Raw genomic sequence first — 13639 nt, 5'->3', positions numbered from 1 at the left:
GAGGGGAATCTTGGTGATAGAAGGTGAATGAGGATGTGAGGTGGGTGAATGGTGCTCAGCTAGTGTTCTTAGTTCTATATCATCAGAGGCTTTGAGATATGCAAGACATTTCTCAATAGGTGGGTCAGAAGAACCATTGGGATAGAGGGTGAAAAATTCTTTTTCTGTCATGGCGTCAAGGGATGAATGAATGTTAATAGGAGGGGACTCGTGAGGTGACAAAGAAGTGTTGCAAAAGAGTCGAAGGAAATCTTCCTCGATTTCATCTATTTTCAGGGAGTTGAAATTATGATCTTTGTTTTCTTCCCTAAGAGGGGTATCTACTAGTGTGGGAATGAAAGCGTCGGCCACACTAACGTGAGGTATAAAACTCTCAATGGACTTCACTTCTTCTTCTACAGGCAAAACTAGTATCCGTGCTTGAGTCTAAACATGTTAACTTCTATAGATATATTTCCAAAGGAAAGAGCCATTGATCCATCCCGTCAATTGATTTGGGCATTGGCAGTCCCCAAGAAAGGACACCCTAACATGATGGGAATAGAATCATGAGCAATTTCTATGTCAAGAATAACGAAGTCGGCTGGGTAGTAAAAATCCTGAACTTTAACGAGAATATTTTCAACTACACCCTTGGGATACTTAATAAAATGATCGGCCAACTGCAAAGTCATTTTGGTCGGTTTAGGTTCATGGAAACCTAATTGTTTATATAAATAAAAAAGTGAGTAAGTTAACACTCACCCCTAGGTCTAATAGAGCAATTGTAGTGGAAGTATCTCCTAAGTTGCATTTTATTATAGGATGAGCAGGGTCCTTGTACTTAACGATTCCATTATGTTCAAATAAATAGGGATATCTTGGTTTTCCTCTTAGTGGTGCACAACTCTTTTAGAAACTTAGCGTGTCCAGATAGACTTTTGATAGCATCTAGAAAAGGTAGGTTTATAGTCAGATTTTTTAACGCTTCCCTAATCTCATCAAGATTCTCGTTCTTTTTAAACAGAACTAGTCTCTGGGGAAACGGTGGTTTTTCTCTATACCTACACAAGGGTCAACAATATTATTAACCTTGTCTTTATCTTTAGCATAAGGGTGAACATATTTATTATCCGTTATTTTATCTTTTGGTGGATTCCATTTAGGTTGTGGTTTAACTAGCCTGGTACTTCTACAGTTGTAGGGTCTTTAGTTTCTATACCAGTATTTGGTATTGTTTCGTTTTCAGCTTCCGTTTGTAGGCCATTTTTAGGCGTAGTCACTTTGTTATCAACTACTCTCCCAAAACGAAGGGTAGTGACGGCCTGTAGGTCACCTTGGTCTATATTACCAGTACACTGAATATTGTTTACTTCGAAGGCAGTGTTTGTTGACTTAGGATTAGGCACAGATTGACCTGGAAACATGCCTGTTTGGTTATTATTTTGGTTAGGAGATAACACAATTACCTTTTGGCACAAGGATTGCATCATTTTCATCGTTTGTTGTAACATATTAAAGTTTTGATCATGCTGATCTTTCATAAATTTGGAGTTTTGTTCATTTTGTTACTTTATCAAGTTAGAGTTTTGTTCATTTTGTTCCTTCAACAAGTTGCAGTTTTGTTGCATAATTTGATTTTGATGTTGCAACAAAGTTACTACTTTGTCCTCTGTAGATGGTTTAACTGGTGGAGTGGTCATATGAGGAGTGACTGTAACTAAGGTTTGTTACATGGCCATATCTTGATGTTGATCGTTCTGAGTCACAGGCACTAAACTTCTGATCTGGTCACCTAATCACCTTGTCCTAGATGTTGATTAAATTGGTGGAAGTTCGTAGTAGGCCTAACAGTTTGATAATTAATACCTGGAGATGTAGGTTGTTATTGTTGATTATAATTAGTGTTTTGCCTCCATTGTGTGTTAGGGTTGGTGAAAGCGTAATTATCTACGGGTTGTGGGGGCCATGAACCGTAGAGTAAGGGACTAAATGAATTGGTATGGTTGGGATTAAAACAGACATTACAAGGGGTAAAGTTGATGTTAATGACAGGAGTGGGTATCGCTTCTTGTTTATGAACAGAGAGGGCATCTATCTTTTTAGTAAGGGATTCAATAAGAGTTTTAAGCTCATGGTCAGGTTTAACCTTAAACATACTGGTTGCCTTAACTGTTGAAGAAGACGAAGTGGAGCGAGAGTAATCGTTACCTCCCCAGTTGTTGCTTCTCTTGGATTGATTATCTAAGAAGTAATATGTATATGGGGATCCTTTACTTAGGAAATTACCTCCATTCATGATGTCTAAAGTCTCCTTATGGTGTTGAGATAGACCTTTGAAAAAGGCACGAACAAGTGTATCTTTTCCAAGGTTATGATAAGGACACTCTACTAGAAGATCAGCGAAACAATTCCAAGCCTCAGAAAAAGATTCATGAGGCTTCTGGCAAAAGAAGTGAATATTTTGAAGCATTTTGTCAGTCTTCTGTGGTAGGTAGAACTGTTCCATAAATAATTCAACTAGTTCTTCCCTTGTGTCGACAGAGTTCGACTTTTGTGCTGTTAGCCACTTTGTCAGCTAGGGTGAAAGAAAACATCCTAAGCTTTATTTGTTCAGGTCTTACGTTAGGATGATGAAATGTAGTAAGAACTTGTTGTATCCTACATAAGTGTTGATAAGGCTTCTCATGGTCTAAACTATGGAAAACTGGTAGCAGATTAAATATATTATGTGGGATTCTAAAATCTCCCGTTGTATTTGCAAGAATAATGCAAGACTCAGGTCCATCGTTGTGAAACGGGCTTTGTAATGGGTGTGTTTACTAATTTAACTATTAATATTTTTAAACCAATGGCCAAGCCGCTTAAGAATTGAGGGAGGTTATTTGTGCGTACGTGCATGTTCCTTAATTTGAGAAACCCAATTCTTTAAGTTTTCTAGACACCGTATAGTATGAAAAATTAATTTTGAATTACTAAATTTGTTGGGCATATGAGTGTTGTACTGTACGTGAGGTATTACTGCATTGACTATTAAAAAATTATTTTCTTTTATTAATTATAGGGTGTGGGCGCGCTTTAATTTAGTGCAAATATGGCGTGGGTTACGCCTATGGTGTAGAGCACGGGGCGCGCTCTGGTAGGGCAAATTTAGGGCGCGTGCGGGCTCGTAAGTGAAAACAAGAGTTTGATCTTTATAGGGTCAAGTCACGGGGGTGCAAGGAGTTGGAATCACAACTCGTATGCACTCAAGCAGTAGTAGAAATTTATCAAGAAATTACGAACAGTGAAAATAGTAGAGAATAGTGAAAACAGTTTTTCATTGTTTTAATCTAAACATGTAATACGTAAACAAGCAAGATGGCAAGTGGCGCCATTTGATAAGAGAATTAAAGTAGATGTAAAAAACAGTGTTTTAAACATGCTAAATCATGCTATCAATCAATATATTATACTCTTAATTTCATGTGATAAAGAGGAGAGTAATCGTTTTTTATCTACTCTTGTTTGCACGTACTTGTAAACGAATCTAGAATAAACTACTATTAACTAATTATGAGAGTAATATGATAAAAACAGTAAATTTAAGATGCTAAAACTGTGAATTAATGATATGAGAAAGGTAATAGAGAGGGGTAATCCACCACGCGATTCGATTATCTATTAGTTTAGTCATCGAATCGCTTTTCTTTATCCCTAGTGAATACCAAGTCATCTCTGATCATGGCTTCACTAGTAAGAGAATTTGGCTCCCCCACAAATCTTTTTAATGGTGGCTCTAAACTCTAGTTCACCGTTATGAGTTCTATCTCTAGAAACTCACAACGAAGAACTTGAAATGCTTAAATTAATGACTACTATATTAACTACCAATCATCCTCATGTGGCTTCACAAACCCCCTCTAATGGAGGTTTTAGCCTTAAATAATTGGATGTTCTATACTAAAACAATAAGAAGAAGACATAATAACAAAGAACTTGAATTGAATTAAAGAAACTAAAGTCTTTAATGGAGGTTTAGAGCCTACAATTATAATATCCTAATTATTTAACTAAACCTAAACTAAACTAAAGAAAGTGGGAGAGAGATAGAGACCTAATTAAAACTAAACTAAAGAGAGAGTACCCAAATTAGGTTTAGCTTTAATCCTCTTTATATATGAGAGGATTAGGGTTAAATTTTCATGCATAGGCCTAGAGGCTAGACTTTTGGCCTCTAATGTGAGCCAAAATCCATTAGGTTAAGTCTAAAAGGGCCAATTCTATTGGAAATTATTTCAGTACTTTTTTTGTCTAGTTTTACACCTCTGATTGGGTTAATGCCAAGTCCATTAGAAAGCTTATTCTGATCTAGTCGTTTTAACATAAAGTAGGCCCAATTCTGAGGTATAAGTTTAAAGATACTCTCTTTTGAAGTTTTGATTGTTTGTTGTCTTTTTTCTACCCAAATTGACTTTGACTTTCCAACTTTGACTTAAAAAGACTTTTTCTTCTTAATTCTTGAGCTTTAAACATAAATCATCTTGACTCGTTTTCCATACAAAATGGCGTCTTTAAGCACATAAACAGCTTCAAGACCTGAAATATACAAAAACACGTAAACAGTATTAACTCTTATTTATTATAAATATAATTGGTCGAAGTAGAATACTATTAAGGGGTTTAAACTACACTTTTTGGTGCTTATCACTAGCTGCCATGATATTGTCAGATTCGTCAATTATATATCCTTCGCAAAAGCTGATGGCACTGGGAAGAATCTAATTATTATAGAAAGTCAGCAGAATGCAAGCAGAAAAAAAGTTGTTCTCATCCCTTGCAACCCGGGGTAAGGATATTGATTGGTTGTACATGCCTACACGTGTTTTTAAATTGGTGATTTGATTATTGAATTAAATAAGGTTTAATTTCATTTTTTTTTTATTTTTTTTAAAAAAATACTATACCATGATGCCAAGGAGACTGTGACAATTGTTCGTACGCTTGAGCCACTATTCTTTCAAAACTATACACTGCAACTTATACCCATGGTTTTTGTCAATCCTAGCATAGTAAAATGGGCATTAACCATGGTTTAGGAAGATATTATACCCCATTTTCCTAAACACCGTGGTAAATATGGATAACTTATACCCACGGTTCTACTAGAATTATTAGTCATGGTAGCTATAACCACGATTTGAAAACCATGGTTAAAACCCTTTTATCGCTATTAAAAACAGTGGTATATAAGCTTTTTTGTAGTAATGTGTGTTTGTTGATTTTGGATTAGGTACTGGTTAACTTGGAAACACGCCTTTTTGTTGGGTTTTTTCTTGGGCTAACTATTGGATGGATTGTTGAATGGATAGTAATATCTGTTGTTGAGCTTGCATGTAAGCATCGAATCTATCAGGCTGGGAAGGTTGATCAGCCATGGGTGTTGTAACAGGAACTATCTCACATTGATTATTAACTGGTGGATTATGATAGTTGGTATTTACCAGGATGATACCTCTATTATTGTTATAATTACCTTGCCCTTGTCCTTGCCTTTCTTTGAAATTGGTTGTAGTTGTTGGTGGGCCTAACATTTTGATTACTAAACCCTGGAGGTGCGGCATGATGGTGATTATTTCACCAACTAAAATTGGGATTTTGTCTCTAAGGTGCATTAGGGATATTAAAAGTGCAGACATCTTCAGGCTGTGGTAGTGGTTGTTCATAGGCAATAGGACAACATAAATCGGAATGCTCTAGACTAAAATAGAAATTACAGCGAGGGGAGTTGATGTTCATGACTAGAGTGGGTTTCGTTTCTTGTTTATCCATAGAGAAGGCATCGACCTTTCGAGTGAGAGATTCAATTAAAGTTGTAATTTCAGGATCTGGTTTTACCTCAAACATATTGGCTGCCTTAGCTATAGACGAAAAAGACGGTGTGGAGCTGGGGTAATCGTTACCTCCTCAGTTGCTACTTTTCTTGGATTGATCATCTAAGAAGTTATAAGCATTTGTGGCTCCTTTACTTAGGAGACTACCTCCATTCATGATATCGAGAGTTTCCTTGTGGTGTTTAGATAGACCCTTGAAGAAAGCACAAATAAGTGTGTCTTTTCCAAGGTTATGATGAGGACATTATGAGAAGATCCTTGAAACCATTCCAAGAATCAGAAAAAGATTCATGCGGGTTTTGGAAAAAAAAAGTGAATCTTTTAAAGTATTTCATTAGTCTTCTGTGGTGGGTAGAATTGTTCTATAAATAACCCAACTAGTTTCTCCCATGTGTTGACAGAGTTTAGCTTTTGTGTTGTTAGCCAAGTTGTTCTTTAGTCAGCTAGGGTGAAAGGAAATGCCATAAGCTTTATTTGTTCAGGTCTTACATTAAGATGATGAAATGTAGTGAGAACTTGTTGTATCCTACGTAAGTTTTGATAAGGCTTCTCATGGTCTAAACCATGGAAAACTGGTAGCAGATTAAATATATTATGGGGGATTCTATAATCTCCCGTTATATCTACAAGAATGATGCAGGACTCAGGTCCATCATTCAAAGCCTTGTAAATATCAAAGAAAGGTCTCTCTACTATTTCTTCACCCACTGCTACAAATGTATTAGTTGTGGGTGTGGGTGGTGTGTGGGTGGTGATGTGTGAATTTCTAGATAGACGATAGTTTTTGCATCTATGAGAAACTAATATAGCAGGTTTATGCGTACCAGATCTTAATCTCATACAAATTTTAAGTCTAATATGCATTGATCCTAATGTGCATGCAAAAATAGCCTGATTATTACTAGAAATATAATCCTCTTACAGTGGATTTGAGGATGTAAAGAGGTGTTACCTGGAGCGTCCTTGATACGTATATAAATAGTACCTTCAACATCCTTGAAGCACGTCTTTTGCTACTGGAGCACTTATACGAGTACTGGTACGGGTCCAAGATGTGGATTGTGAAGTCCTATAAAAATTTTAGCCTGATTAGTCCAAGAGTTTAAGAATTAAGGTCAGGCTTTTTACTGTGGGTTTTGTGTTGGGCCTAGATGTCATGTCTGTGGTCAGATGGTGAAACGGGCTTTGGTAGTGGGTGGGCTTACTAATTTTACTACTAAAATCTTTCCAAACCAACAGCCAGGCCACTTAAGAATTGAGGGATGTTATTAGTGTGTACACATTCCTTAATTAGATAACCCCAATTCTTTAAATTTTCTAGACACCGTATAGTATGAAATTTTTTGTTATGAAATACTATAGTAGGTGGGCATACGAGTATTGCACCGTACTTGTGAGGTAATATTGCACTTAATGTATAAAATTGAATTTATTCTACTGGAACCAGGGGGCGGTCGCACTTTGAAATAGGCTCATTTGGGCGCGCGTGGCGCCTAAGAGAGCAAGCGCGAGGCGCGCTCTAGACAGGCAAAATGAGGGCACGAGTGCGCTCTCAAGTAAATATAGTCGGTTGGAATTTTTCCAGTCAAGTCACGGTGGTACAAGGAGTTGGATTCTCAACTCGTATGCACTCAGACAATAACAAAAATATTTCAAAAAAATACAAACAGTGAAAACAGTAATGGTTTTGGGAAAATAGTGAAAACAGTTTTTTTTGTTTTATAATTTAAACATGCAATACGTAAACAAACAAGATGGTAGCGGCGCCATTTGATATAAAAGTAAATTAAGATGGAGAAACAGGTGTTTTAACCAGCATTAATCATGCATATCAAGTTAATAATAATTCTCTCAATACCTTGTGATAAAGGGAGTAATCAACAGTGATTTAAATTATTAGATAAGGATATAGAGAGGGGTAATCCACCACATGATTCGAGTGGCTATTAGTTTTGTCATCGAATCGATTTTCTTGATCCCTAGTGAATACCAAGTTATCTCTAATAATGGCTTCACTAACATGAAAGATTAACACCCCCATGAATCTCTTTGATGGATTTTCTAATCTCTAGTTCACCGTTGTGAGATTTATCTCTAAAATCTCCCAACGATGAACTTAAAATACAATTCTAAACAACAACCATTCTAATTAATCAATCATCCTCATGTGGCTTCATTAACCCCCTCTATTGGAGGTTTTAACCTTATGTCATTGGATGTTCTATACTAATAAGAGAAAAGAAAGACATTAAAGTAAATAGAATTGAATAATAACTAAAGCTTTTATTGAAGAAGGATTTAATGGAGGCTACACTACAAAAGTAATTAACTAGACCTAACTAATTTATTCTAAAGTAGGGTTTCTATCTAACATCTATCTTCTGAGAGGTTAGCCTTGATCCTCTTTATATAGGAGAGGATTAGGTAACATTTTCGTGCATAGGCCAAAAAGGGGGACTTTGGGCCTCTAATGTGAGCCCAAAGTCCATTAGGTTAAATCTAAAATAGCCAATGTTGTTGGAAATTACTTAAGTACCCTTTTTGTCCACTTTTACAGCTCTGATTAGGGCAAGGCCGGTTCAATTAGAAATCTTGTTCCAAACCAGTCGTTTTGATATAAAGTAGCCCAAATTCTGAGGTCCGAGTCCAAAGATACACCATTTTGAAGTTCTGAAAGCTTTTTGTCTTTTTTCTACTCGAATTGACTTTGACTTCCCAGCTTTGACTGGGCTTGAAAAGGTTTTTTCATCTTGATTCTTGGGCTTTAAATATATAACTCTCTCAGCAATCATATTATCTCATTTTCCATGCAACAATGGTGTCTTTAGTGACCTAATCAGCTTCAACACTAGAAATACACAAAAACACGTAAAGAGTACTAACTCTCATTTATTGTAAACATAATTGGCCTAAATGTAATACTATTAAGGGGTTAAAACTGCAGTTTTTGGTACTTATCATCATCTATGTAGATTTCCATTCCTTTTCTGATGTTGCTTTTGAACATCTTCTTCCCTACTCTCTGAAATGTTGCCCCGGCGTTCTTAAGCCCAAAAGGCATCCTAGTCTAACAGTAGGTCCCCCCCCCCCCTTCTACTGTGATTATAGTTTTCTCCTAATCGGGCCCGTACATTACCACCTGATGGTATCCTATTAACGCGTCCATTAACGAGAAGATCTTAAATTCAACGGTTCGGTCTACCAGTTCATCGATCCGCTGCATGGGGTAGCAATCCTTCGAGCACTGCTTGTTGACTTTTGTGAAATCGACACACATCCTTACTTCCCCGTTCTTCTTGGGAACCACCACTATGTTCGAGAGCCATTCCGTAAACTGACATTCACAGATTATCCCAACTTCCATTAGTTTTTGTACCTCCTCTCAGATTCCTTACGCATAGTGCAGTTTAATACCCCTCATGTTCTGCCTGACGGGTCAGGTACCCTCTTTAATATTTAGTCTGTGACATGTGAACTCTAAATCCAATCCCGCCAGGTTCACTATTGACCATGCAAACACGTCGCTGTTTTTTGTCAAGAAAGTCGTCAACCTTACCTTCCATTCATCCGATAAACTGGCCCCGACAGATACAATTTTCTCTTCTTCTGTAACGCCTATATTCACGGTCTCAATCTCATCTATCATCTTTGTATCGACATGTAGTTCCTCACCTTTGGTCGTGATCTGTAATTGTTATGCTTGGGGTTTGCCCTTCCCTAACATATCCTTCTCCGATATGCAAACTAAACCTTAAATTGTTACCTGATGAATGTTTTGTGCTGCAATCTTATCACCTCTTATCTCGTATATTCCCCCATTGGTGGGGAAGCGGATTACTTGATAATAAGTGGATGGGATAGTCTTCATCTCATGAATCCGTCTTCTTCCCAGGATGGAATTATTCATCTGTTCCTTTCTAATGTTCATTTCTTCCATCGCGCCTCTGAATAACAGATCCACTGAGCTTCTGCAGTCTATTAACACCCTCTTGACCATGTAGTTACCCATCGCTATCGTGATCACCAGTGCATCCTCATGAGGCGTGATTACTGATTCCAGATCCTTTGGGGTGAACTATATCCTTCCCTCTCCTATGGAGGCTCCAAGGACCGGCTGCGGAACACTCACAACCTCATTTATTTGTTGCACGTTGTCCGTCCTCCTTACCTTGTCCCTGTGGGCGTTCCTCCCCAACATTTCTCCACTTAAGATGACATTGACTGTACCTAAAATCCTGGCCATAGCCGGCTCTCTTTCGACCGGGCGTACCACTTTGATAAACTTCTACAGCCTTCTCTTTTCTATCATTCTCTCCACCGACCATTACAACGCGAAACAATCATTGGTTACATGATTCCTGATTTGATGATATGTGCAAAAAGGTTTCCCTTCAATTTCCCTAGGTGTACTTAGTGGACCTTGGTAATACTGCTGCCCCTTTATTAACAACAAAATTTCCTCCAATGGCTTGTTCAAGGGAGTTTGCTTTATTTCACGGTATGGTTTCCTTTCTCAGATGTCCCTCCTGATCACTTGTTCTCTACCCCTTTCGGCTTTCTGTGTCTCTCCCCTATATGATCCCCCCCTCTGTTGCCAAAGCCTTGTCGCTGTCTTTTTTATCATCCTACACTATGATCTGCACTAATTTCTCTGACTTCTTGTGTTCCTTTGTGTTTCTCTGCAAAATCTCCTTATAGCATATCTACCTTTCCAACTTCGGATACAATGCATGTAAAGTAGTACCTTCAATTTTTGACACAGATTCATGGACCCTAGTTCCCTGCTTCAACCAATGCTAGAGAGCTATGATCGCGATATGCTCATCTAGATTCTCCACTCTTAAGGTCACTTCCTTGAATCTGCAAAGAAACTCCCTAAGTGTCTCGGTGGATTTCTGCTTGACATTAAAGAGCGACGCAATGTCGAACACCCTCCTTTTCTGATGAATGAAGTGGTTCACAAATGCCTGCTCCAACTCCTCAAACTTATGTATACTTCACAACGCCAATCAATAATACCAATCTGAGGCTCTCCCTTTCAGACTGGTGGGAAACATCATACAGCGGAGCCCATCATACTTGTTCTCTTACCACAGAGGCATCTGTTACCTGAAGTGATGTAAGTGATCCACAGGATCTCCTATCCCGTCGTATCTCTCGAACCATGGTTACGTGAACCTCTTAGGTACCTCTGAGTTCCAGATCAAATCAACAAGCGGGTTCTGATTAAGACTAACCACCACTTTTTTTGCCGCGCCTTGGTTCTCCCTTTCCGCCTCGCGGCTTACTTCTCTATCTTTTTCGATCATTACTTGGACTACCTCCAATGTGATGCCTCCATTTGAATTTGCTCCTAGTTTATGAGGAGCTTCCTCATTCTGACCTTCTACTTCACTACTTTCTAGTTCTCTTGTCTCCGATTCCTCCTGTGTGGTCTCTCTTTCTCTTCTCAGTTCCTCATTCTCGTCTCTCAACCTCATAGCCTCTTCTTGAAAAAGTCTGGTCGCTTCCGCCGTTGTATCTTCGACCTCTTCTTCCATTTCTTCCATCTCGACACTCATGGTCTCTTCCTCAGTGGCCACAGCCCTCACTTTTCTGGGTCTCCCTCTTCCTCTTTTAGCTATTGTAGCCATACTCTAAATCTCTCTTTTTACCACTAAGTCGTGGGCCAACTCGTCCCCACAGACGGCGCCAAATGTATAAACCAAATTTCTGCCTTATGAACTTACTAGTGTTTATAGTGATTTTTTCCTCTCCTCTTTCTTCTCCCTATTTTCTCTCTCTTTTTCTTTTTTATTGCCCATCTCTCCTCTTTTCCTTTGTTGATCTCTCACTTCATCTTGTGATCATTGCCTCTTCACTTGTCACATTAGGGTTCCACGACTTGCTACAGTGCTTCCTCTTCCTTTTCCTTACTTCGCGTTTGGCCTGGTCCCCGGAACCCTCCTGGGCCCTTTTCTCCTCTGAAGCCCACATCTCACTAGTGTTCTGTGGACTGGCTACGGTGTTTCGCATTCCTCTTCCCTTATCCTACTACTAGCCAGACGACATGCCACCTTATAGGCCATAAAATAGGCTGATACACCTGCCATTGCATTTCATATCATAGTTCATTATATAGTTGTTTATCTTAAGATGATTTGATTATTATGCCTGTATTAATTTAGGAGTTAAATTGATGATCCTTGTTTAAATGCTAATGAGATGTATAGATATCTGAGATAAATTTAGGGGACAATTATTTCTATTTCTTAGTCGTTATAGTATAAATGAAGTTTGTGAGTATCTTCTCTGGAAAACTCTCACGAGGCTATAACTCATCCACTAGGGAATTCCTAGTGGTTTAAGGCTTTATTGCATATGGTCAATGCAATCGCACTCAGCAAAAAGAGATTAGTTAGGAATACATTTTTGGTCACTTATTTTAATTTCTTATATTTGCTTGAGGACAAGCAAAATGGTGTTTGGGGGTGGTTTGATAACAGCCTAAAACTGTAGTTTTAACCCCTTAATAGTATTATATTTAAGACAATTATGTTTATAATGAATAAGAGTTAGTATTATTTATGTGTTTTTTTGTGTATTTCAAGTCTTTGAATCAATTATGTGGAAAAAAATATACGTCACTTTTGCAAGAGAAAGGAGTCAAATTGCTTGCTAGAGAATTTCTATTGCTAAAGCTCAAGTTTCAAGGAGAAAAAACATTTTAAAGCTTAGTCAAAGTTGGGAAGTCAAGGTCAACTCGGGTAGAAAAATAACATAAAAGTCAACAACATTTTAGCAGGTTGTATCTTTGGAATCATACCTTGGAATTGAGCCTATTATATGTCAAAATGACCATCTCGGAAAGAGCTTTCTAATGGTCTAGGCCACGACCCAATCAGAGCATTAAAAGTTGATGAAACGGGTATTGCAGTAAATTCCAGCAGAGAAACTTTTTTTGGACTTGAGTACTTAGGTTTTGGGCTTGATTTAGTAGCCCAAAACACAGCTCTAAAGCCCATGCACGAAATTGTAAACCTAACCCTCTCCTATATAAAAAGGATTAACACAAAACTCTATCTCTCCCTCCCCTAGTAGTTTAGTTTAATTAGGATTTAATATTCTTGTCTCCAACCTCCATTAAAACACCATAGTTTCATTAATTAAGTTATTTCTCTTTCTATTATGTCTTCTTCTCATTCTTTTATTCATGATAGTCTCATAAATCAAAGTTAAACCTCCATTAGAGGGGGTTTGAATGAAGCTTTGAAAAGGACTTGATTTTTTAGAATAGAATGTTTGTTTAAGAGCTTCAAGTCTAGGTTTTTATGCACTTAGAAATAAGGAAAGTTAACCTAGACTAGATGATAGTAAGTTTGACATGAGAATGGGAACAAACTTTCTCTCATGCTAATTAGTTATGACTAGAGATACCATGAGTTATTAGGGACCATTAAAGGTCTAGTCTTTATGTTTGCACCTTGTGTGCAAATATAAATACTAGGGTTTTCTAAACAACTCTATGATAACATGTTAGGAATTCATCAAAGTGGATTCAAACTCTTTCTATTTTTCTCCATATTTTATTCAGGTCATATTCAATTACTTAATTAAATTAGTATAAGTTAAATTTATAAGTTTAGTTTCGTAGTATAAATTCACATCCATAAATATTGCTCTCACCACTGTTTCCTTTTGTTTGATTAGTTGAATTTGTTTAAGTCTAAATAATTAAGAGTGGAACGATTCCATACTTTATATATTGCATGAATATATATGTTGAGAGTAAGAAATAATTATTGATA

The 13639-nt window shown here is 37.5% G+C and overlaps 1 protein-coding gene and 1 non-coding gene across 3 annotated transcripts in view; both read left to right on the top strand.

Moving 5' to 3' along the window:
- Nucleotides 1–5517, top strand: part of LOC147497868 (uncharacterized) — a 44497-nt gene extending 38980 nt beyond the window's left edge. For both annotated transcript variants that reach the window (XR_015195284.1, XR_015195282.1), the window contains 2 exons: nucleotides 4691–4807; nucleotides 5252–5517. The gene's annotated coding sequence lies outside the window, so the exon portion shown is untranslated. The remainder of the gene's footprint in view (nucleotides 1–4690; nucleotides 4808–5251) is intronic.
- A 562-nt stretch (nucleotides 5518–6079) lies between these two features.
- On the top strand, nucleotides 6080–6184 carry LOC147497867 (small nucleolar RNA R71). Its single transcript, XR_015197224.1, has one exon. It is a non-coding gene; the product is annotated as a small nucleolar RNA R71 (small nucleolar RNA).
- Nucleotides 6185–13639: the final 7455 nt, after the last annotated feature.

This window comes from Coptis chinensis, chromosome 5 (assembly GCF_015680905.1).
Source record: "Coptis chinensis isolate HL-2020 chromosome 5, ASM1568090v1, whole genome shotgun sequence".
NCBI classification, from domain to species: Eukaryota; Viridiplantae; Streptophyta; class Magnoliopsida; order Ranunculales; family Ranunculaceae; genus Coptis; species Coptis chinensis.
Note: the sequence above shows the minus strand (reverse complement) of the source record. Positions and strands in the feature narration are given on the sequence as shown.